Raw genomic sequence first — 27,658 nt, 5'->3', positions numbered from 1 at the left:
TTTCTAAGCTGTAATTAAGTTAGGCATCTGTGTTGCGTTTGGTAATTCTGGTTAAAGGCAACTTTATTTCTCCTAACAGTTTTAAATAAGCAAAATTAGTAAACTTCAAATAGAGGTAATTTTACTTACAATAATAGCAATACAATTATGTTATTCTAATGTTATTTAAGTTTACTTGTAATCTCTATTTAGTTTAGTCATTATCACGGTTAAAACGAAAGATAAATAAAGAAAAGAAAAAAGTAATTTTCTTACCTTTGTAGTACCATGGACGTAAGATTAGGAAAAAAATGTTAATGACAGAAGCATTTGAATTACTTATTTGTAATGATTTATATTAAATTATTAGAAATTCTGTATCACTCGCTATAAAGGCAAAGGAAAATATCGTGAGAAAATCTACACACTGGAAAGTTCTTAAATAAAAGTTCTTAAAGATGTGTGAATTCGCGCTTGGCCAACGCTGTAGCCTATGGCCTAAAACTCACTCCGCGACGAGCCGAACACTGAAACAATAATGAACTTTACGACGAAAATATCAACGAAAATACGAGTATAATTTTGAAGGTGGTAGTATCCTTTGCGGTTCGTCTTTAGCGGCACCACCAATACACCTATTTCTGCCTCATAACAGCAGTGTATGCTGTGCTCTGGTTTGAAAGGTGTGGTAGGGAGAGATAATTTTTGAGGCGCTCCAGCTTAGACCCCAGGGGTAGCGGCGCGTCTGTGGCCGATCTCAGATAGGAATATCTAATCCTATCTGGGTTTGATTACAGATGTCCATGGGCAGCAGCCGCTTACCTGGTGGACTGCATGCTCGTCTGCTTCTCCTATATTATAAAAAAAAACTATTTTATGGTAGCTTTTCAAAGTGTACCAATCTTTGACACACTTCAAACTAACAGTATCAATATAGAACCTCGGTAGAAGGCGATCTTAGGAGCAAGACACGCTCCAGAATAGTCAGTTATGGCCCCAGATGCGAGGGCAGTCATAAAACGCCGGGCTGTATGGTACAAGTTATAAGCGAAACCGGAATAATAAGCGAAACCGAAAAATATAAGCTAAATAAGTAAATATAAGAAAATGCGGCAAAAGAGGAGTTATAAGTACAGATAGAAAATGTAGGCAGAAGCCGAAAAACAAACTGAAAGCTGTAAATGTGTGTCAGGTAATATGTATAAGCAAATGCCAGAAGCGAAATCGTCTAAAATCATTTTCTTTTATAGTGTTTTACACGGAACCTCGCTCTGCTACCGTGTTGTATTATTACGATTACTATAAAATAAAAGTATGAAAGAATAGCGTACTCCTTTATTCTCCTAGAATATTCTAATTATGGGTTCAAATATAAGAGAACCACCTACCACTACCACCTACCAGAGAAAATATAAAGATTGCGCACAATTTATACTTGCGTTCCATTTATCTTAACAGAAAGACAAATGCAAGATACTTAAGCAATTGGAAGAAGTATTAGCAACTGTGGAAGGTGTGAACAAAACTGAAAAAAACGCGTAAGTGAATTTGAGTTTAAGAATAGAAATAAAACATTATAACCACTTGTATTAATGGTGAAGAAAATAATCGTGAGAAAACCTAACCGGCCGAGAGTTCAATTCTTTTGTTGGAGTTGGTCTCAATTCTTCTCACTTTAAAAGAAACCATGCCAGGAGTGGGGCAATAATGAGTTAAAGATGAAAGATGAAAAATAAAATCAACAATTTTACTTAAAGTACGTTACTAAATCTTGTGGTCTGAAGTAGCTCCAGCTCCACATGTACCGTTACGTTACGTTTATCATTGTAAATTACTTTTTTTAAAAGATGTGTGTTATAGAGTTTCTTTCGCCGCTTCTTCTCCATAACGAAACACCTTGTGAAGTGGTGGTAGTTGTATTGACATTCAAAAAGTGCTCTGTAAAGAACCTGTTTTGAATAAAAAAATTGATTTGATTTTGATTTGATTTGAAAATCTCTTAAGCGTGTAACTTGTAACGAATTCAGTGGCTTAGAGATTTTATTAGCCCGATGTAGAAGGCCTTACGCAGAATTTAGTCAAGGTTTAGATACAGTAGGGATTTTAGCATCTAAATCTATATAGGAAGTGTGACGTGTTTGCTTAAACCTCTATTTTAGATGTCTATTGTCAAGGTAAGGCAAGGGTCGGAAAAAGCATCTTATCGTACGTTCTATATATAAGCTGATGTCTTATGGATTTTTTAAAAGATTAGGTAGTAAATGAGCGTGCAGTCCACCTAATGATAGGTGACTACTTCGGCTCGTGGACATCAGTAATGAAGATCAGGTTCTTTTTTTTTTATAATATAAGAGTAGCAGACGAGCATGCAGTCCTGATGGTAAGTGGCTACTGCCGCCCATGGACATCTTTAATCAATCCCAGATAGGATTAGATATTCCTACCTGAGGTCGGCCACAGATGCGCCGCTACCCCTGAGGACTAAGCTGGAATGCCTCGGAAAAGTCTGTCTCCCTTACCACACCCTTCAAACCGGAACACAGCAGCGCCGAACACTGTTGTTATTAGGTAGAAATAGGTGTGGCGGTGGTGCCGCCGGAGTCGAACCACAAAGGGTTCTACCACCTTCAAGGTTCAGGGTTCTTACCTGAGGTCGGCCACAGTGCGCCGCTACCCTTAAGAACTAAGCAGGAATGACTCGGAATAGTATGTCTCCTTTACCACACCCTTCAAACCAGAACACAGCAGCGATTAACACTGCTGTTATTAGGCATAAATAGATGTGGCGGTGGTGCAGCCGGACTCGAACTACAGAAAGTTCTACCGCTTCCAAGAACTACTAACTATCCTCATGAATCGTCATAGTCGTAGAACCAAGTCGGATTTAACAAAATACCAAACTTTACAGGGCAGCCATTTCAAGTTATTCACAAACGTCATTTTACTATGAGCGCATTTCAAATCCGTCGTTATACCGACTGATTAATTTGAAAACTAAAATACATAGATTTTTTTCTGTAATACAGTAATAATATTTAGACAATATGTTATCCAAATATGATAAAGAGTGATTTTCACATTTTTGTCGAATCCATCTCTGTTCTAAGACCATCAATCAACCTAGATAGACTTAAGCTCTAACCAGCCACAGATGTAATGCTACCATCAAAATAAATTATGAAATATATTATGAACCTATAACATATTTATTTTTAATTTGATTTTGTATCCATGGAAGGTTCTTTGATCACTATCAATTACCATAATGTAAAACGTGTTCTTGACTAAGTTAGAATGTCTCGTGTAACTGTACTCCTTCTAACCCTTCAAACCACAACATACCAACAATACACTGTTGTTATAGGGCTGAAATAGGAGCGAAACCAAAGCGAACCACTCGTGAATATAAATCTGTCTGAAATGTCAGAATATCAGCTTCATTTAAAAAGGTTTAGAAAGGTCCTCGAGTGGCGACCAGAAAGGTCCTCGAGTGGCGACCACGCGTAGGCAAAAGGAGTTTAGGCCGCCCCCCGACCAGGTGGACGGACGACCTGAAGAAGACGGCGGGAAACCGCTGGATTCAAAGGGCACGGGACCGGTTGGAGTGGCGCCAATTAGGGGAGGCCTATGTCCAGCAGTGGACCTCAAAAGGCTGATGGATGGATGGATGGATGTTATAAGGATTAAGTTAGGCTACGTTTATTTAAGAAAATTAGTTAGGGTACCGCACATAAAACAAAAACCATGAAACTTCCAGAGCGGATCGTGAAATTTTCAAACTGCGTCTCTCAGTTACATACAATAACTCGATCAAGTAATAACCTATATTTGCTTAGTATTACAAATATCTAATACAAATATAGCGTAACTCGAATACAATGATAAATATTAACATATAGTTAATCCATTTGACTTCGCCGTCCTATGTTAACAAGATATCAAATGATTTAGGGCGGAGTTCAACTTGTATCGTGTCGGAAACAGATGTTATAATAAACTTAGGGCTTTGTAGGTTTGACAATATGAATACAAGAAATTTAAGGTAGTAGTACCCTTTGTGGTTCGAATCCGGCGGCACCACCACACCTATTTCTACCTCATAACAGCAGCGTTAAGCGCTGCTATGTTCCGGTTTGAAGGGTGTGGTAAGGGAGACAGACTTTTCCGAGGCGTTCCAGCTTAGTTCTCAGGGGTAGCGGCGCATCTGTGGCCGAACTCAGATACGAATTTAATATTATCTGGGATTGATTACAGATGTCCTTGGGTGGAAGTATATGATGCATCGGAGAAAAACTGCAAGGGTAGAAAAATTATAAGGAAAAATCTCAAATGAAATTATTTATAAATAATAACTCAAAATGGATTACAATTTTATTTTTCAGCATCAATAAAAACAGTTTTCCAAGGTATTGCCAATATGTAAATTGACTGACATTCACGAATCTTTGTATTAGACATTTAAATCTGTATATTCGGTGCCCCATTTACATCTGTCGGGAAGTGAAGTTGGGAGCGATTAAAAATGTAAGCGCCAACTTCAGGTGGTGAATTTATAAGTATTTTAGCGGCGGGAGTTGTCTCGCTGTGCTAGGTGAAGTCCCGGGGAGCGACATGCTCCAATTCTACCCCCGGGGCTAAGTTGGAAAGCCTCAGAAATGCCTCTCTAAACACATTCGTATCAAGACACAGCAATGATTAACACTGCTGTTATCAGGCAGACATAAGAGTGGTGCCGCTGGATTTAATCCAATTGTACAATTTCCAACAATCTAATTTATTTCTAACATCATTGGCGTATTACTCATATGAAGGTGGCAGAACCCTTAGTGGTTCGACTACGGCGAATCCACCGCCACACCTATTTCTGCTTAATAACAGTAGTGTTAAGTGCTGCTGTATTCTGGTTGAAGGGTGTGGTAAAGAAGACATACTTTTGGAGGCGTTCCCGCTTAGTCCTCAGGGGTAGCGGCGCACCTGTGGCCGACCTCAGGTACGAATATCTCTGGTTTCCCTTAAAAAAAAACCTATCTGGGGTTGAATACAGATGTCCATAGCAATAGCCACTTACCATCAGGTGGACTACATGCTAGTCTGCTACTCCTATATTAAAAAAGTTGAACCGCCTCGAAGAACACTCTCTAGTCACTTTGTTCAAACCAGAACACAACAGCGCTTAACACTGCTGTTATTAGGTAGAAATAGGTGTGGTGGTGGTGCCGCCGGAGTCGAACCACAAAGAGTTATACGACCTTCCATGTACCACTTCGACTCTCAATTGGCAGATTGTGTAACAACACATTCATTATACTATTATATTATAGAATCCTAGTTAATAATATAATTTAATACACATCACGTCACTAAACTCTAAGCACTTTTTGTTTCCCTACTATAAATCACAATTTCAATTTTCCACGAATTTCCTCCCAATTGCTGTGTTCCCGAGGGACGCAATGACGGAAAGGGAGTTCGGGAAACGTTATAAATAATTAGGAGGGATTATCCAGCCCTTGATTTATGTTTTCTATTTATGAATCTTTAAGACGGGGATGAAATAAAACGCTTTAATGAAGCACAAAACTTGAAGGAACTGGTTTCTTTAGTTAGTGATTTTTTTTATAATTATGAATAAAATATTAGGAAATTAGAACCATTTTAGAGTATTTTCAGCGTCAATAGAATGAAATGGGATGGAATGGGATGGTACGGAATGGAATGGGACGAAACGAAACGAACTATTCGTGATAGACAGAGATGAAATAAAATGCTTTAATAACAATTGAGAATAATATGTGATGAAAATTGTTTTTTTTATTTCATCGGTAGAAAAGGATGGAATTAAACTTAAAATAATCATAAAACAAAAAACAACGAAACAGAACGGTGCGTAACAAAACGAAACGTAATTAAATGGAACGGAATATGATGAATAGAATGGACCAGTGCACTAATTCAAAATAAATGAAGTTATTGATGTCTGACTGGTCAGGTTCGATACATATCCTCTATTTATCAGATCAGTATGATGACCATTTTTAACACCTATATCGTCACGACATATTAGGTAAACATACGTAAAGTTCTTGAGTAAAAATAAAAAGAAAGTAAATAATATTCAAACTATTTCCTGTCAAAATGTGGTTACAGATATGCATATTCAATTCAACAATATTAATATTATAAGCCCCGATGCATGGTTTAGGGACCCCAAAGGATTGACACAACCGGAATATATAATTTCGTCAAATCCTTCAGACCTTGAGAATATGGGTACGAAATATAATATTGCGGCTATGTTGGGTACAACGAACTTGAAACTTTAGGTAAGTGTCTCACCGTTGAAGCGATAAGGATCTGTCGCTTGATCAACCTATACTTGAAAGAGCTAGTTCTAAAATGATTACTATAATTGTAAACACATACACAAAAAGACAAATATAAATACCCGGACCCACAACTTAAATCTGATTAGATACTTAATTGTATCAGGCGTTACTTTGCGGAAATCCATGCTATTAAGTTAAGATTTAAACTACTTCGCAACAATCCGCTACAAATATGTATGATGGTATATATTTTACATACTGCATGGTTTAAAATATATACCATCATACATATTTGTAGCGGATTGTTGCGAAGTAGTTTTAATCTTAACTTAATAAATCTGATTACATGTAACAGACATTACATTACATTTTTCACTTGTAAAAATAAATTATTACTTACTTTCAAAGTTAATTTAAAATTTTTACAAAATTAGTCGATAAATATAATTGTTACTATTTTTCATATAAGTTTTCGACATTCATGTAATTTCATAAATATTGTAATAATCACTCGTCGCCAAATTTTGATATGTAACTTGACAACTTGATAAGTAATAAGTAAAAAGACAGTACAGTCGGGCTTAATAATTCTTCTATTAATAATTAGGCTGAGTCTATTAATACAGGTACTGTACGAACAATTCATAATTATTAATACGGTTACCGTACGAATAATTTATAATTATTAATACGGGTACTGGACAAACAATTTATTATTATCCGATTCGAACCGGTAGATTTTGAGAAATCTCAAAAAAGCTACAAAAAAAAAATTGTTTGAAATGTTTTTTTTTTAATAACTTTTAAACGGCTCTACCGATCGATTTTAGAAACTAAGCTCTTAACATCAAAAAATGACGTCGATCGCCATCAGCCCGTTCGAAATCGATTAATTCTTTCTTTCTAATTCTAACCTAACCTAACCTAACCTAACCTAACCTAACCTAACCAATTGAATAAATGTACGAATAAATATATTAAAAAAAATGAATTTGTCACATTGTTTAAAGAAAAATAAATTGAATAAATGTACGAATAAATATAATTTATTAGTCCAGTACCTGTACAAATAGTCACATTGTAATAATTATACATATTACATAACATATAAATGTATTTTAATCAAAAACACATATTACATTAAAATTATGAAATCGATTCTAGGACCAACCATTTCAGAATTTTTTCAAAAATAATATGCGAATGTATCGTTTATCGCCTTCCATTTGCGATACGACAGACGGTTCCTCGGAAGTTTCAGATACCCCTACGCTGGATTAAGTCATTAAGGACATAAGTTCACTGTATAATAAGGGATGAAGGGTAGGTAGTAGAGGGTAGATAGTAGCGTAATTACCAATTAATATAATAAACTTTCACCTATTCAAATGCGCGTACCTACTTGATTTTTAGCGATCTACAATGAAGTAACGGATGGATGGGTGAACATTACTGACGCCTTTCACCATGCCGGCTGTGGGTAGTTTGTCTCGAGCGCATACGACACGGATTGAGAGCGGAGTGTGTGGGGGCAGTCATGCTAGACCGTCGGTGAGGACGGGCGTGTTGGTGCGTGAGCGAGCCAAATGGGGTTTAAGTGATACTACTATTTATTTATTTATTTATTTATTTATTTGGTTTACCAACAATTGTTACATTCTTACAATAACTTCTTACAACATAACCTATAATATAGCTAAATGCACAATCACTTATAGGTAAACACTGCATGCAATGAACATATACCTAAGTAACAGAGGCGCTTGACTTAAAACAATGTTTTACTAATTTAATAACTATATTAATGTAGGTAATTCTGATTTTAATAGCAATGGTGGAATTTAATTTGGGATTTTCTTGAGCAAATGATGTCGAAACTGGTGAAGCTTGAGTGAGAATAAATCAATTTGTCCGTCAATGGACCAATCATTAAAGGTTTTACTTAAACGAGGTATTGGAGAATTGCTACCTAAGACTGTTAATCTTAGCGGCGGAACAAAAAGTGAAGTTGGATGGCGCGGGGCGGTTCGGGGGGGGGGGGGTATTCTAAATTTAAAGTTGCTAAGTAGTTGTGGACAATCTATGATGTTATTATGAATTTTGTAAAGGAATGTCAAGTCCAGAAGTATTCTTCGCTTATTCAAAGAAGACATATTAAAGTGTTCAAGTTTTTCAGAGTACTATCCCGACGTTGAGTCGGGAACACTACACCGGCAAAATCTACAGTGTCGTAACTTGGGTTTGTGTATTCGCACTAAGTCCTGATAAGTGGCAACGCATCTGTTATTGAGTTATGTTTTTATTTTTTTATTATATAGGAGTAGCAGACGAGCATGCACTCCACCTGATGGTAAGTGGCTACTGCCGCCCATGGACATCTGTTATCATCCCCAGATAGGATTTGATATTACTACCAGAGGTCGGCCTCATATGCGCCGCTACCCCTGAGGTCTAAGCTGGAAGGCCTCGGAAAAGTCTGTCTCCCTTACCACACCCTTCAAACGGAACACAGCAGCGCTTAACAGTGCTATTATTAGGCAGAAATAGGGGTGGCGGTGGTAGCGCAAGTGGAACCTCAGAGGGTTCTGTCACCTTAAAAGTACCGACTTCATTGTAAAACCCTTATTCTATATGGAGTTCGTTACACATTTCCATTGGCCGTAGTGCCCATATACCATCAGATTTTTAAGCTCACTTACTACTTCAATCTCATAATAATAAAAATCAAAATTCCCAACAGTCTGATAAATTCCCAAAAGACCCAAACTAATTACTTCTATAATGGAATACAACAATAATTACTAAGAAACAGAACGTAATTCCCACAGGGACAATTCCTACAAGTGTTCTCAATTCTGTACCGAGAGTTACTCATTAATTGTGTTCCCGGGAGATTCCTGGGAATTTCTCATCTAAAATGTTGTTATTTTTTATTCTTTATTTATGAAATTTAAGTAAACGAGCATGCATCCATCTGATGGTAAGTGGCTACTATCGCCCATGGATATCTGTAATCAATCCAAGATAAAATTAAAGTCCTACCTGTCTTTCAACTATTATTCCAACTTAGTACTCAGGCGTAGCACCGTATTTGTGGTCGATCTCAGTACTCTTACCATGAGTTTTCAAAACATCCCACAATTTTACGTTATGTTTACTCAATCCATTATTCTGTTCCGTTTGCTTCAGTAGACTGAGTAAACGCAACGAGTAAGTGCTCAAGTCTTTTTCTCTGCCTCACATGTTCGCAAAAAAGAGAGACAAAACATAAAGCGCCATTTTGTTAATTTAGACATTTAATGTTACGTTACTGACGCTATAGTTCTGATGCAGTCCGCTAGGGGCGCTGATTGGAATTTGTATACGCAATTACGTAAACAAATACCAAATCTCGTAAACAAATAACAAATATCAAAACATAAAAGTTCATAGTAAGGATAGACCTAGGTTTGACCCCATATGTCCATGAAATGATCCGTCAAAACTATCCTTGTTTGCTACTTACAATAAATAAATTATAGTTTAAAAAACTAAAAACTTCACTTTTATACTTAATCAAGTTATTAGTTATGAATTAGTCCGCACCACATAGCCGCGGCGCTACATACTCGAATATCGCCTCGAAAATCGTTAATTCTGATAATCATGGTAAGACAAAATTATTAAAATCGTGTAGTCATCGATTCTTAAAAAATCTTCAAAATTTTGAATTAAACTGACCGTTCAAACTGGGTAAAAATCGAGTTAAATAATTCCGTTACATACATACATAGATATATAAAGGTCAAGCTAATAAAAGTATAGTAATAGTTATAGAAAAGCAGAAATACTTTTTTTTATAATATAGGAGTAACAGACGAGCATGCAGTCCACCTGATGGTAAGTGGCTACTGCCGCCCATGGACATCTGTGATCACCCCAGATAGGGTTACATATTCCTACCTGAGGTCGGCCACAGATGCGCTGCTACCCCTGAGGACTAAGATGGAACGCCTCGGAAAAGTATGTCTCCCTTGCCACACCCTTCAAAACGGAACACAGCAGCGCTTAACACTGCTGTTATTAGGCAGAAATAGTTGTGGCGGTGGTGCCGCCGGAGTCGAACCACAAAGGGTTATACCACCTTTAGATACTGATAGCATCCCCCCTGAACGGGCTGCCACCTTGTCGTGGTAGGGGGGCTTGAGTGTCCTAATGATCCCCGAGGCTATACGGAAGAGTTACTCATACCGAAAGGCGAAGGGAAAAAAAAAAAAAAAAAAAAAAAAAGATACTGATAGCATAGTCAAAACACGAACGCTTCTAATACCTTTAATCTTGCTACTAATATGTCTAAATGTATGTTATTGTTAATAATAACAATAAGGAGAAACAAATTATAAACAGGATACAGCTAAGCGTCCTTTCGGGAGATATTTATGGCCATAAATTAACTTCGAAGTTTCTAACTCTAGAGAATTAGTTGTTTGTAAATTATTTTACAAGCGGTCTCTGGTGTGTGTTACACCTTTGTTGCACGACAGCGGAGGGGAATGTTTTTTGAGCATATGTATGTATGTTTTTTTTTATAATATAGGAGTAGCAGACTGGAGCCCATGGGCATCTGTACAACCCCAGATAGGATTAGATATTCCTACCTGAGGTCGGCCACAGCGCCGCTACCCTTGAGGACTAAGCTGGAACGCCTCGGAAAAGTCTGTCTCCCTTACCACACCTTTCAAACCGGAACACAGAAGCGCCTAACACTGCTGTTATTAGGTAGAAATAGGTGTAGCGATAGTGCCGCCGGAGTCGAACCACAAAGGGTTCTACCACCTTCAAAATTAGTATGTCTCATTCTTTGGCCCTACAGCCCAAAATACTCAACGGATTTTAACATATGAGGTATCGTTGGATTCGTCTTAAATTGTTAGTGTGGCATAGACTATATTTTTACTTAGTCGAGGGTTTTCCTTTTTAATATTATATTTTATAACTTACTTATAAGTGTGACGAATTATGAATTGAAGTAATTCTGAATTGTGAATATTATTTAACATTTGTTTTTATGTTTGTTTCAGGTAACACGTTATACCGTCTAGATATGTGAGTACAACATGATACATAACATTCAATTGATGTCGTCGTCCACGTCGTTATCACGACCCTGGGCAGGGTTCTCCTCACAAAGTGTGGGTAGTAAGGCAGCAGTCTTTATTTTTTTTTTGTTCACGAGGGGGAAATCTTCAAAAGGTACCCGGTGCCATGGGAGCGACACAGGGTTTTGTGGTACTCTTACTGCACTAAAACCCCCCGGTGGCCGTCCTCAGCGCTGCGTAGAGGACTCCGGGATCTCCAAAGGAACGCAACCGGAGTCCTCTTAGCGTATTCCCCCGTCGGGCTCCGCCCAGGTAAGCTTGTCGCTCACCGCACCGCCTGGTGCGTACGACGGTATGCGACCACACATACCGCCGTCCTTCCCGGGGCCGTTGGCCGGGCAGTTCGAGCTCCCTCTCTTGCCACCCACGACCCCAGAAGCCTCCTTTTAGTCGCCTGTTACGACATGCAAGGGATACCGTACCCCTATTCTAGTCCCGAAACTTTTTTTTTTTTATATAATATAAGAGTAGCAGACGAGCATGCAGTCCACCTGATGCTAAGTGGCTACTGCCGCCCATGGACATCTGTAATCAACCCCAGATAGGATTAGATATTCCTACCTGAGGTCGACCACAGATGCGCCGCTACCCCTGAGGACTAAGCTGGAACGCCTCGGAAAAGTCTGTCTCCCTTACCACAAACCCTTCAAACCGGAACACAGCAGCGCCTAACACTGCTGTTATCAGGTAGAAATAGTCCCGGAACTACTGGGATAAAGGCAGCAGTCTACCACGCTAGTCAAGTGTGAGTCAGTGGACTGCACACACCTTTGAGAACTTTTTTCCAAAAAATCTCTCGGCTGTGTAAATTTTCGTACGATGTTTTCCTTCACCGTTATACTCGTAGCAAGTACTAATTAATTTTTATACTAACGTAACTTTGATTAAACTAAACTAAAAAGCTAGACTAGACTAAAAAGCAGTGATAGCCTAGTGGTTAAGAAACGCGGCCTCTCGATCGAGGGGTCCGAGGTTCAAATCCCAGCACGCACCTCTGATTTTCAAATTTTGTAAAAAAAATAAATCTTAAAGGTATGTGAAGTCTACCAATACGAAGGATTAGGCCATGGCCAGCGCGGTGGACTATGGCCTAATCCTTCTCATTCTGAGAGGAGACCCGTGCCCAGCAGTGGGACAGTAATGGGTTGATGATGATGTCTGTGATTCGAACCTCGAACCTCTCGATGGAGAAGCCAAGTTTAAACCACTAGACTGAACATGTGATCATGACGGATGCCTTATACATAAGTCAAATAAAACTTGATTTTAATCTTAATAACTCAATTTTGACCAAATTTTTATTTCACCGATCTACAAACCTCAGTTATTACATTTCGCGTAATTCGTGAAATTGAATCTACCTGAATCGAATTAAACATCTGGGGTAGTAGCACAATCTAATTTATCGAGCTTAACAACATAAACCTCTATTGAATTGACTCATTAATAATAATTATAGAAGATTCATTGTGGTTCTACACCGGAGACATTGTCACACCTATTTCTGCCTAATGCCAGTGTTAAGTACTGTGTTCTGGTTTGAAGGGTGTGGTAAGGGAGACATACTTTTCCGAGGGGTTCCAGCTTGGTTCTTAAGGGTAGCAACGCAGCTGTGAAGATATGTGAAGTCTACTAATAAGTAATAAACTTAGCCAGCGCGGTGGACTATGGCCTAATCCTTCTCATTCTGAGAGGAGACCCGTGTCCAGCAATATTATAAAAAAAAAACATACTTATCAGAGTCATTGCAACTTAATCTTTTAGGATAGCAATACATCAGTAATTGATCTCAGTTAGAACTCTAATCTCATCTGGGATTACAGATGTCCATGTGCGTCATAGTCACTTACCATCAGGTGGACTGCATGCTCGTTAGCATCCTGCAGTCTGACTGTTCCTTAGGCCGTAAAGTTCCACTATCTTCATCCATCTACCAAATTTCTTTACAACCACGTAGTATATCAAAGGGGATCTTTATACGTACCCTCGTAAAATAGCGATGACGCGATAAGTGGACTTTGGAGTCGGGTTTTGAAGAAATGTAGATTTTCGAGTGGCTTATAGTACTTAATAGTGGTTTAGTAACTAATAGTAAGTAAATAAGCAGTATGACTTGTTTTAAAGGTGGTAAAAGCATCTGTGGTTCGACTCCAGCGGCATCACCGCCACACCTATTTCTGCCTATTAACAGTAGTCTTAAGCGTTGCTGTGTTCTGGTTTAAAAGGTGTGGTAACGAAAGACATTATGGTTTAAAAGGTGTGGTAAGGGAAGACTTCCATTCCAGCTTAGTCCTCAGGGGTAGCCACGTACCTGTGTACGATCGCAGATAGGAATCTAATCTTATAGCGTTGATTACCGCCCATGGGCGACAAAGCCTACGTACCATCAGCTGGATTGCATGTTCTTTTCACTTATCACCTTAGTATCTTACAATCTAACTGTTCCTTATATAGGCCGTAAAGTTCTACTATTTTCACCCATCTTTTGATTCTTTACAACCAAGTAGTATCTTCAAAGTGGGGATCTTTATACGTACCCTCGTAAAATAGCGATGACGCGATAAGTGGACTTTGGAGTCGGGTTTTGAAGAAATGTAGATTTTGGGGTGGTTTATAGTACTTAATAGTGGTTCAGTAAGTAATAGTAAGCAGTATGGCTACCAGGCCAAACTACCAAGTTTAAAGGTAATAAAACCCTCTATGGTTCGATTTCGGCAGCACCACCGCCACACCTATTTCTGCCTCATAACAGCAGTGTTAAGCGCTACTGTGTTCTGGTTTGAAGTTGTGGTAAGAAAGAGATACTTCTCCGAGGCGTTCTAGCTTAGTCCTCAAGGATAGGAACGCTATGACCGACTTTACAACTTTAATCGTATCTGAGTTTGATTATAGACATGTCTATAGCGGCAGTAGCCACTTACCATCAGGTGTCTTTATTCGTATGATAAAACTATGATGACGCGATAAATTGGAGTCGGATTTTGAAGAAGTGTTTGAAGAGGTATATGATACTTAGAATAGTAAGTATGAAGTGTAACGCAAAACAGTGTAACCTAGTAGAAATTTGGCCGCACTGTTGACCAGGGTTCGAACCCGAACTGAAGAGTAGTGTAAAGTAGTCTGTTACTATTGTTGTATTTTTTTTTTCTTGTTTATAATATAGGAGTAGCAGACGAGCATGCAGTCCACCCGATCGTAAGTGGCTACTGCCGCCCATGGACATCTGTAGATAGGAATATCTAATCCTATCAACCCCAGATAGGATTAGATATTCCTATCTGAGGTCGGCAACTGATGCGCCGCTACCCCTGAGGACTAAGCTGGAACGCCTCGGAAAAGTCTGTCTCCCTTACCACACCCTTCAAACCGGAACACAGCAGCGCCTAACACTGCTGTTATTAGGTAGAAATAGGTAGGTAGGTAGGTATATTATTGTATACGGGGGGAACCTTCAAACGGTACTCTATGCCGTGGGAGCGACATGGGATTATTTGGGATTCTTACCGCACTAAAACCCCCCGGTGGCCATCCTCGGCGCTGAGCTGATTCTGGGATCTCCAAGGGAACGCAGTCGGAGTCCTCTTAGCGCGTTGCCCCATGGGATTGCCCAGGTGAGCATGACGCTTGCCACACCGTCTGGTGTACACAACGGTATGCGACCACGCATCCCAGAACTACAGGGAGAAGTGTAGTCTGGTACTACCTCATACTGAGGACCTGGGTTCAAATCTAAACACCTTAGTTTTTAGGGTTCCGTACCTAAAGAGTAACAACCTATACCCCTCACAGCAAGGATTCCCGTGCCCAACAGTGAGACAGAAATGGGTTGACGACGATACATCCGGTTAGTTCTTAGTTCGTTTTATGATCCCAACTAGGGTTGTCAAGCGCCTACCTTAAACTGGAAATATCCGGTTCATATCAGTCGTATCCGGTTTGATACTTGCTCTTAGATATATTGTCTGACTTCTTCCGAATGTATCATACTCGCCATTCAGTTTCGAAACTTCTTAGTTCAGGCCATTGATAGTCCATCGCGCTGCCTAAGTGCGAATTGATAGACTTCGACATCGTTGAGTTCTTTTTTAAGACCTTTCAGGTATAGAGGTTTCTTTTTCTATGTTAGGATTCGAAATTACTTCGCAATTTTAATTTCGTGGCTCATTAATACTAGAAGTTGTATATTAATATTTAATATAAATAATATAACTTTTTTTCTTGACAACCCTATTCCGCATCTTTTGATATTCCTGCAAGATAAATATTATTTTTACCAGCTCGTCTCGTTGTATGAAACAAGAATAGCCAACAGTGATTTTTTATAGCGTTTGCTATTTGATGTTTAGAGGTCACTTGGAGATTCAATTTTATTTGTTCAGCACAAGGATGTGAAAGTCTTGTTTATTGATTTGCAGGGGTGACTTTGTGGTGGGAATTACGACCATCTCAAAAATTCTGAATTCAGATATTTTCTATTTCAAGAATTTTCTATTTCAAGTAGTCAAACTACTTGAAATAGAAAATTCTTAGCAAAATACATGTATGCAAATATTTGTCTGTCTGCTTGTGCGTACTGATATTTATAACTCATTATAAAAAAAACCTATTGAGTTGAAGTTCCGGTAACATTGAATAGAATAAGATTAGAGTCCTACCGAAGATGGTAGATGCGCCGCAGCCCTGGAGTACTAAACTGGAATGCCTCGGAAAAGAATGCCTCCCTTACCACACCCTTCAAACCAAGAGTAACCTTACTTGTACAAATTCAAAATAAATGTACAATTATTCCGTTTCTCCAAAATCACAGACGAAATATTTCGCCCTTAAACCTACTGACTACGACCTTAAGAGGGATAAACGCGCTTCTTACTCTAAAGGGTTGAAGAGGGTTGATTCCCATTTCTACCGATCCTGTCTTTACCATAGAGAATACTTAACCCGCCCTTAAAGTAAGGTGCATAAGACACCGGTTTTATCGCTAGCGAGTAGCGAAATTGAATATCTTTTAAGTGGTGACTTTCCGCTACTCGTCAAGAGATGGCGCCATGAGTATTCTGAATCACGCTATTGAAGTTTTCTCAACATCTTGCATGTATATAAGCTCCGAACTGAGACTGTTGGAGCACGGCCGCTCCCCAGCTATGATCACCTAGTCCGGCGGGAATATATTTTTAGTAAGTATTCTTATTTATTTAAATAGGATCACCCGATCGTGTTTAAGAAATATCCGACGACCATATATTTTACATGAAAACTACATTCCACAAATCTGCATTGTAATACAAAAACTAGACAAAAAAAAAAAATGTGAGCCGTCACGGGACGCCTGGCAGATGTGAAACATCGACATTATTTTGTAAAAGTAATATGCAGAAAAGAACATATTGTGATAGGAACTAAATATGTCATAATGATAAAATAAAATATTACGATTTTTTTCCAGATAACGATGACTATTTATTGAATTCGATTGCGCATGGCGACGCGTCGCCACACCGTACACACTACTGCATATAGACTGTATATATATACCATCGGCATGCGTCGCCACGCCAGAAATCGGTTTTACGTGCGGCTATAGATGTTTCACATCAAAAACATGTATGTTTCATAGTATTTGTTATCATAGCAGCCTTCTACGGTTCAATAGATGGAGCGAAAAACGCCGAAAAATAGCGGTTTCTTGCATGTCGACCCACTTTTATTTTCAAACTTTTTTATTTTTTTGTAATAGTTGTGCAACTACCGTTATACATACTCTGCAAAAATCAAGTGTCTATCTATTACGCCTCAAGAGATAGAGCCCTGTAACAGACGGAAAGACAGCTTATCAATAAGGTTCCGTTTTCACCCTTTGAGAACTCTAAAACAGTAACACATATACAATGGAATAGAACATTAATTAGGGTCCCGTTTTTACTCCTTGTTTACGGATCCCTAAAAATTGTAACACATACAATGGAATAGAAAATAATTTAAAGCTTATCAGTCTCTTTCAGACAGGTCCCTAAAGACTGAAGGTCGTAATACAAAATGCATTTCGACATTTCAGTATTTCAGAATGAAACTGGCATATTTCAGAATAGAATCGCGTTTTAGGGTTATGCTTTTGTTTTTGACGTACTAAAATTGTATTTCAGAATTGACATATTTCACAAATAAGGCTCTTTACGCTACAAAAGGATTTAGCGAGGCAAATGCTCCAAAACATATATTTTACTAGCAGTGCCCCGCGGTTACAGGGGTACAGCTAGTTCTATTATATAAGTAGCCTAAGTTACTCCTTATTACATCAGCTACCTGCCAATACAAGTCCCGTCAAAATCGGTCCAGCCATTTCAGGGATGAGCCAGAACAAACAGACAGACAGACAGACAAAAATGTAAAAAATGTTATTTTGGTGTATGTACCGTATGTTTATTCATATGCATGTAGTAAAAAGCGGTTATTTGAATATTAAAAACAGACACTCCAATTTTATTTATGTGTATAAATAATATAGGAGTAGCAGACGAGCATGCAATCCGCCTGGGAGTAAGTAGCTACTGCCGCCCATGGACATCTGTAATAAGCCCCCGATAAGATTAGATTGGTAATTGAGGTCAGCCACAGATGCGCCGCTACCCGGACTTAGCTGGTATGCCTCGGAAAAGCATGTCTCTCTTACCACACCCTTCAACCCAGAACAAAGCAGCGCTAAACTGCTGTTATTAAGCAAATTAGGGGTAGCGGTGGTACCGTCGAAGTCGAACCACAAAGAGTTCCTTCAACACTTAACAATACACTCTCACCATAACAAATGAGAGGTAATGTTACCTAAAGGTGCGTTCTATTCGCAACTCTCAACTTATTAATGGTGGCTATCCATTCGTAGACTTTAGGGTCTAAGATTAATATGTCGTATATTTCACGTTTGGTTTAGACGTTGACCGTAAAACGCTTGGAAGGGTCTAGGGTTTCAATTGATATATAAAGCCCTTTACTCTCTGAAGGTGTGATTAGGGTCCTATTTCTGGTATCTAGTTCAGCCCTAAAATCTATATTGGTATAATTCGTTTCAATACTGGTAGTGGAACCCTTTGTTCTACTCCGGAAGCACCACCGCCTATTTCTGCCACATAACGGCAGTGTTAAGCGCTGCTATGTTCTGGTTTGAAATATGGTAAAGGAGGTATACTTACCCGAGGCGTTTCAACTTAGTCCTCTGTAGCAACACATCTGTGGTCAATCTCAAGTAAGAATGAAATTTTACCCGGGATGGATAATAGATGTCCATGGGCGGCAGTAGCCACTAACCATCAGGTGGACATACTCGTTTTACTATGTCAGTAAAAAAAAACACATTTTAATTTACCATACAAAAACTCGACAATAAATTTGTATTGAAAACCAATAAAAACCCCTAAAGAGCGACAAACAATTAATTAAAATACTTTGAAAGGAATCTTTCAACAGACGTAGGTACGTGGAAAATTACAGGACCATATTGCTTTGGAAAACAATACAAATATTTATGTGATTCGCTGAAGCTTTTTCTCTTTGATGGGTTCATTGCATTCGTGGATGTCGCAGTTGTACTAGTATTTGCCCGTAGCTGCTTCTACGTAAAATATGACAACTACAAGCTATCCTATCTCTATTTTAACCAACAAAATAAGTGGGTTTTTTTTTAACACGCTTTTAGTAGCTTGGGTTGTACGTTTGTATGTATGTATGTATGTAACAGTAACGGAATCTTTGAGCCCTATTTCTATCCACTTTGAACGTTCAGTTTAATTCAACATTTTGAAGAATTATCAAAAACCGATGACAATACACGATTTTAATAATTTTGTACCATTGTCCTTATCAATATCCTCAGGATTAACGATTTTCCAGGCGAGAGAAAGCGCCTTATGGAGCGTTCAGGCAAAGTTACTAGATTGATTCCTAGATTGAAAATTATTTTCTACTTTTTAGTTGATTTTATCATAAAAGCGTGTTTTTTAGTTTTTTGAACTATATTTATTATACAGTAACATATTAAGTTTTATAGAGTTTGCTTCTAAATCGGCGACTTTAATAAATTCAATTGAAAATAAATGGAAATTGTAATGCAATTGTGTGAAAACTGTATTTGAAAAGGCGGCGGTCACTTATTTCCACTTAACAACTGAGGGACAAGGATGTGGCTGAAAAACAGCGCTGCACAGAACCCTGACTCTGTGTCAGCAAACGCTGAGCCACCTCCTTTTGTCTCTACAATTTTATGTTTGTTTCTTTTTTTTGTAAATCTTTCCCTTTTTTCTTAAATTGTATATTGAGGCAATAAAATATAATAATATTAGTATTATTATTATTATTTAAAAAGGTTTACCAACTTTAACCCCTTAGGAATGATTTTCCAAAACAGCTAAATTAGTATTTTGTTATTTTCACCAAAAGACTGAATACTAGTAAGTTATATGAACTTCAAAATTAGATTTAAAAAAAGTGTATACCCCAATTTCTCCCCTCTAGGGTTTCATTTTACAAAAAAAGGTGGAATTAGTGTTTTTTTTTTAATTTAAACCAGAAAGCCAAATATATTTAAACAGAGCTTGAGAATTTATTTTCTAATAATTATACTTGAACTTTAATATCACCTTATAGAATCAGATGTGCTTAACTAACCTTCAAATTTCGGACCTCTCGTCTGATAGGTCGCTTTTCAACCACTAGATTATCATCATAAGTAATAAATCCTTTATCCATCATATCTGAATTTCATAGTTATAGCTTCAGTAGTTTAGCCATTCGATGATTATTTAGTAAGTTTTTTTTTATAATATCGGAGAAGCAGACGAGTATGCAGTCCACCTGATGATAAGTGGCTATTGCATGGACATCTGTAATCCCAGATAGGATTAGACATTCCTACCTGAGGTCGGCCACAGATGCGCCGCTGCCCCTGAGGACAAAGCTGGAACGCCTCTGAAAATTATGTCTCCCTTACCACACCCTTCAAAACGGAACACAGCAGCACCTAACACTGCTGTTATTCGGCAGAAATAGGTATAAGTAGGTAGGTAGGTAGGTAGTATGTGAGTATTTTTTCACATTCATATACAAAAGTTTTGCAACAATTGTCAAAGACATCATTATTTCTTTAAACACAGAAAGAATCAAACTGTCAGGAAACCGTCTTCAGAGTAATAGCTCGCTTTTATCTAAAATGCATGTATACCTGGAAGTTTATATCGAGCGTTAGTAATGTCGTTTGATATCCGTTCTGTATCAGCTGGTGCCTTATTGTCAATAAGGCATCGCTCAAAGAAACAAGGTCCTTTTTAATTGAGACGACATGACACCGGTATGACGTAAGGCAACGACATCCGTCTCATACTTCTGTGAAATTGCATGTCTCATTGGCGCGACACGCTACCGGCACTCCGTTGATGGGCTTATGCCAGCATCTTTGTATACATATTTGTTGTGTATTCACATACACTTTTATTTTAGGTGTCATATTATAGGTAAGTATAGTCCGCGCCAAACTGCTAATCCGCTCTGAAGTTGTTGCGCGCAGGTTTAGTTAGCATATTCTCCGTAGCGTAAGGGCACACTACCGCAGCTATGTTCCGATGGGCGAGAGCGGGCGGCGGACAGGTGCCGGGGACGTCCCACGCTGTCTTCGTCCCGCTAATAACTACAATTTGCTATTGCGACGCGACTTCTTTCTATATTCGGAGAGGACTAGCAGTTTGGCGCGGACTATAATTTATCCGTAACTTTATAATTTAATAAAAATAAACCGTTAAAATGAGATTTCATTTAATTCAATAATCAAAAACCTGCCGTTTTGTGTGGGTGGAAACAAAAGCTACCGGTGTCGGTGTCGTACCGGTGTCGTACCGTGTCGTCTAGTGAAAAGCGCACATACGGGTACCAAGGCTCGCTTTGAGACGACTTTATCCTTGAGTGGACACAAGGCATTGCGAGCGACATATCAATATATTGACCAATTCATTTTAAATATGTATGTAATGATTCGACTAAATATTTAAGGTATTTACTGTATTTCAAATTATCCGACTGATTAAAATTCAAATTGAATATTTTGATCACATGAAATATTTAAGGCATTTATTGTATTTCAATATAATCTGACCGATTCAAAGGACAATGCCCATGAAAGTATAGACCGCCGTCCAGAATTGCATCAAATTGAAACTTGTTGTGGACGATGTATAATTAAGCAAATACTATCACCAATAATTATTTTTTAGATCAGCACCCGGGTTCTGAAGTTATTTACCGAAATGTTACATAACCTTAAAATCGAAAATATCCGACGATAGATTGATGGTCGATTTTAACTCATAGTAGGTACCTATAATGTGGTTCAACTAACATATTCCATTTACTTTTAAAGGTAGTAGGAAAAAATACCTAAAATAATCCTAAAAACCTAAAATAATGAATTCCGAGAATAAAATACCGCCATTTTAATTTTTAAGAACAACAATCAACATTTCGTCTTATTTTATTTTAAATGGAACCCCCTTGTTCAAAGAAACTATTCTGATCTACAAACTATGTAAAAAATAAAGAAATAATTTTAATATTACTTTCATTTTGATGCATGAGAAAAATCATTAGTCAAAACACTAATAGATCTTATTGAATTCCGAGTATAAAATTCCGCCATTTTAATTTTTAAGATCAACAATCAACATTTCGTCTTATTTTATCTTAAATGGAATCCCCTGTTCAAAGAAACGATTTTGATCGACAAATTATGTAAAAAAATCAAAAAATAATTTCAATATTACTTTCATTTTGACGCATGAGAAAAATCAGTACCAAGAATGGGCATTCTCCTTTAACATGATTATATTGATTGAACGAAATATTTATGGCATTTATTATTTCATATCATAATGTTATTCTATAAACGTTGAATGTTTTAAAATTACATAACATTACATTCGAGCGCCATTATGTAATGCTTGCCATACACACTATAGTCCGCGCCAAACTGCTAGTCCGCTCTGAAGTTGTCGCGAGCAGGTGGTCATACAATTTGCTATGGCGACGCGATTCATTTCTATATTCAGAGTGGACCAGTTTTACGCGGACTATACCATACAAACGAATAAAGAGTCTGACGTCTTTTGAATAACAATCCGTCAAATAAACCGACCGGCAACCAATCTTTGTTCAATATTGATTAGAGACATACCTACGAGGCGTTCCAGCTTAGTCTTCAGGGCAGCGGCGCATCTGTAGCCGACCTCAAGTAATAAACTAATCGATCTAGGGTTGATTACAAATATCCATGGGCGCCAGTAGCCACTTACCAGATATACCGCATGCTCGTCTGCCACTCCTATATTATAAAAAAGAAACTAATTGTGTTATATAATTTTATTGCAAGTACTTTAATTAAAGTAATTTATAAAATATCATAATTAATCATAAGTGATAGATTTCCCAACACAGTTTCTAAGAATAAATCTTAATTGCAACAGTTTCCAAGTCGTCAGTGATGTCATTAAAAGTTTCATAAAGGAGCGAACTGAACAAAAAGATTAGATCTTGGACGGTAGATTCTGTTAGAGATATTTTTTCTCTTTCTAATATCTTGCTCCTTCCGTTTATTTTCATCACAATGAATAATACGAGTCTTATGACTTTGTTTATGTCAATTTATTAAACATAAATAATGTTAATGTTAATAATGTGAAATTGAATAATTGGCCAAGTGCAAGTCGAACTCGCACACGAAGGGTTCCATACCACCAACATTCATATATTTTTTTAACACGCTTTTATTAGCTTGGGTTGTATGTATGTATGTAACGGAATCTTTGACCCGATTTCTAACCACTTTGAACATTCAGTTTAATTCATTTTTTTAAGAATTATCAAGAACCGATGACAATACACGATTTTAATAATATTGTTCCATTGTCCTTATCAACATCATCAGGATTAACGATTTTCGAGGCGGTGTTCTAGCGCCTTAGGGAAAGTTCATCGCAAAGTTACTAGATTGTAACAATTATTACTTTTTAGTTTCAATAACTCTTATAGCGTAATTTTATATAATAATAGGTAATTTTACAACGGAACCCTCCGCTGTCTGTTCGAATGTCACAGGGCTCTATCTCTTAAAGCGTAATAGATAGACACTTGAAATTTAGACAGAGGATGCATAACCGTAGCCGCTATACCAACAAATACTAAAAAATAATAAAAAAAATCTAGTTATAAAACTAAAATACGCGCTTTACAACTAAAAAGGGGAAAATAATTTTGAATCTAGGAATCCATTAAGGAACAGTAAATAGTATAATTGTAGAAAAAGTGTGGGGTCCTTTTGGAAACTGATAAATGGATCTAATGGAAATTACGCTAATTTTGAAAAAAAATGCTAAAAATTTCGGTACATACGAAGTTGCCGACATGATCGTATAAATTTAATATAAATAGCATTACGCTAAAAATATTTAATACTAAGTATATGTAAATTAAAATTACCTTGATAACATTACAATTAATCACTTCACTCAACTCTTAGACTCTTTCAAAAATAAATCATAATTACAGCTCAAGTCAGAAGTCACGTTAGAATTGTCATTAAAAGTTTCGGTTAGAGCTGCGAAAGTTAACGGAAAGAGAGTAAATTTGACAGAAAAGTCAACCTGTCGTTTCCTATGGAGTTAAGAAGATATTTTTTATTGTTTGAAAGGTGGATTAGTCATTATTATAAATGGTAATTGTGTAAGTAAGATTTTAATGTGTCTTAAAACGAATTGAGTACAATTTAGTGTGTTATGGATTTACATCAATATTAAACATAAATAAGAAAAAAACCTTAAATTCGATACAGACAAAGTTGCGGACATAATTTTAGCCATATGATATATAGCATTACAGATGAAATATAACGGTATTTTTTTACATTTTACACTTTAATTACCTTTACTTATTATAATAATTACCTTTATAATATCCTAATTAATCACTTCTCTCAACTCTCAGAGACTCGTTCAACAATAAATCTTAATTACGGCTCAAATTCAGAAGTCACGTCAGGATTGTCATTAAAAGTTTCGTTTAGAGCTGCGAAAGTTAACGGAAAGGTTAACTTGGACTTCCGAGATTGCTTTGATGTCATTTTTAATAAAATTGACAGCCGTGCAAAAGGCTTTTAAAGTATTTTATGTGTAAGCAATTATATTTCTAAAGGGTAGACCTTTGATCAGGAAAAAACATTTTAAATTAACTTTATCGAATAAAATTTTCGACATTTTGTTGTATAAATATGCATACGCAAATTTAATAATGGTGCTTCTAAAGTATATATAGAGTATAGAGTGATATATAAAGAGTGATATATGAAGAGTGAGTATAGAGAGAAATATATAGAGTGGGATCTTACAATGAAATCTTGAAAAATATTTCTGCCAAATTGAATTATCTAATGTGTTTTTTGTAAGCTCTACTCTACTACTACTACTACTACAATTAATGTTTTGTGTTGTGTTCAAGTTCGTTCTTATAAAATGGTGAATCGTTGTCGAATAGGTAGGTAGATAAAAAAAATCCACCAAAGTTGTCTTTTAATATACTTTTTCGACCAGTTAAGTATAGCTGTGTTCTGGTATGAAGGGTGTGGCAAGGGAGACATACTTTTCCGAGGCGTTCCAGCTTAGTCCTCAGGGGTAGCGGTACAATCGTGGGCGACCTTATCTATACATTCTATTCTATTCTGGAGTTAATTACAGATGTCCATGGGCGGCAGTAGCAACTTACCATCAGGTGGACTGCATGCTCGTCTGCTACTTTTATATTATAAAAAATGTATTCATGGCACCCACGACACAGAAAGGAACACAGAGTTTGAAGGTGGTAGAACCCTTTGTGGTTCGACTCCAACACCGCCACACCTATTTCTACCTAATAACAGCAGTGTTAGGCGCTGCTGTGTTCCGGTTTGAAGGGTGTGGTAAGGGAGAAAGACTTCCGAGGCGTTCCAGCTTAGTCCTCAGGGGTAGCGGCGCATCTGTGGCTGACCTCAGGTAGGAATATCTAATCCTATCTGGGATTGATTACAGATGACCATGGGCGGCAGTAGCCACTTACCATCAGGTGAACTGCATGCTCGTCTGCTACTCCTATATTATAAAAAAAAAACACAAAAAAAATCTAGTGTAGGGCTGGAGTGTAGAAAGCCTTATAAAAAATGCTTAATCATTTAACTGGAACCTTTTTTCAACTTCAGACTACATCAAAAATTTCAATGAATAAACCAACGATACTCAAACATGTTTTAGCATAAAAATAAAAATAAGCCTTCGTTGAAATACTGTATACTTCGCACATTCGTAAGGGCGAAATGTCCCTCCTAAATTAGAGTTGGCTCTTGAAAAATGGGGACATCCATATCACTTGAAGGGTGTCCTTGACTTCGTATATTCGAGCCCTTCTGTTATCGAGTACACAAGATGAGGTCTTTTGTGAGGCCCATATACATTTCGTATGAGTTTCTCGGTATGAGGTCGGCATCTCCGGGGATTTTTTTGATTAGACGATCCCAATTGTCAGGTTTAGTCTCCGTTACTTTATAAAGTCGTTTGTCTTGTGGTTAGTCAATTTGGTCAAAGTATTTTTTTAAACCGCGTGGCAGAGGGGTCACCATACCGGTTTGACGCGCAGATGATCCCGGGTTCGATCCCCGGTCAGACAGATATCTTAAAGATTAATTTCAGTTTCTGAATCTGGGTAACCACCCGAATACATAACCATGTATTTGTGTCTGTTTGTGTCCATAGCACCCACGACACAGGGAATTCTAGTGTATGGCTGTGAGTGTAGAAAGCGTCTGTTTTTTTTAATTAACTCATATATATATATATATGAGTTAATTAAAAAAAACATTAACATTATATATGTTAGTTAGTGGTAAAGTAGTGGTTAGTGGTAAAGGAAAACACGGTAAGGAAACTTACACATTGTGAATTAAAAAAAAATCAGCAATAGGTATCCCTAAAACCTAAGGCCTAAATCCCTCCCACTCTGAGAGAAACCCCTGCCCAGCAGTGGGCCATAAATGAGTTGATGACGAAGAAGTCCACCCCCACCGCCCAACATTCTTCACCTTGTAGATGATTTACCCAACTCACTTATACAAACATCAAAGCAGACAGATCTAAAAGAATTTTCTTACGGAAACCGCCCATACCTTAACTAATATAATTTACTTCATTCTAAACTACAGTTACTGGTTTCGGCTTAGTGCTAAAAAAACGAGATCAACCAAAACAAATTTCATCGTAAATTGTAAATATGGCATGAGCTTATTTTAGACCGCGGTCGGTCACTATTTATATTACGGTTACACAGGATGATCTAATAGTGTAACGTAATTTATTTTATTTATTTAGCAACATTGAACTGTCAAATGTTAAATAATGATTACTATTATATAAGCAAAAATTGCATAAAAATCTAAATTAGGTACTACATACTTATCTAATTTATAAAAAAAAATCCATCATGAAAAAAAAAAGAACCTAACCTAACCTAACCTACTCATGTTTTACTCACAACGTGTCACTTGACATTTAACATTTACACTTCATCCACACCAGCTTTTGCATGTTCATTTAATATAGGTATTATTTAGCGCCATTTAATCAGTTAAATTCCGCTTTCGTTTTGTTTTGTATCCAGATATTATTACATAGATAGTCTTCTTTTAAAAAGCGTAGGAAACATTATGGGCTACACGTCCAAGTTCCGAGACCTGTTGAAGGTGGTAGAACCCTTTGTGGTTCGACTCCGGCGGCACCACCGTCACACCTATTTCTACCTAATAACAACAGTATTAAGCGCTGCTGTGTTCTGGTTTGAAGGGTGTGGTAAGGGAGACATACTTTTCCGAGGCGTTCCAGCTTAGTCCTCAGGAGTAGCGGCGCATATGTGGCCGACCTCAGGTGGAAATATCTAATCTTATATGGGGTTGATTACAGATGTCCATGGGCGGCAGTAGCCACTTACAATCAGGTGGACTGTATGCTCGTCTGCTACTCCTATAATATAAAAAAACCTGTGCACAGCACTGGGACAGCACTGAGTGAACGAAGAGATAGTCTTCTCAGATTTTATTCTACTTGTTTTGAGGATGACCTAGGCTGCCTAAACGTGATTGCAGCTGACATTTCATTCTGAAACTTCTGAAATAAA

The 27,658-nt window shown here is 37.6% G+C and overlaps 1 protein-coding gene across 1 annotated transcript in view; it reads left to right on the top strand.

Annotated features, from left to right (window-relative positions):
• The window catches only part of SPR (Sex peptide receptor), a 278,220-nt gene that overhangs the window by 43,237 nt on the left and 207,325 nt on the right, over positions 1-27,658 (top strand). The gene's annotated exons all lie outside the window — the stretch shown is intronic.

The sequence above is a fragment of the Epargyreus clarus genome, unplaced genomic scaffold (assembly GCF_041222505.1).
Source record: "Epargyreus clarus isolate Ecla_fem2 unplaced genomic scaffold, WU_Ecla_fem_2.2 ptg000011l, whole genome shotgun sequence".
NCBI classification, from domain to species: domain Eukaryota; kingdom Metazoa; phylum Arthropoda; class Insecta; order Lepidoptera; family Hesperiidae; genus Epargyreus; species Epargyreus clarus.
Note: the sequence above shows the minus strand (reverse complement) of the source record. Positions and strands in the feature narration are given on the sequence as shown.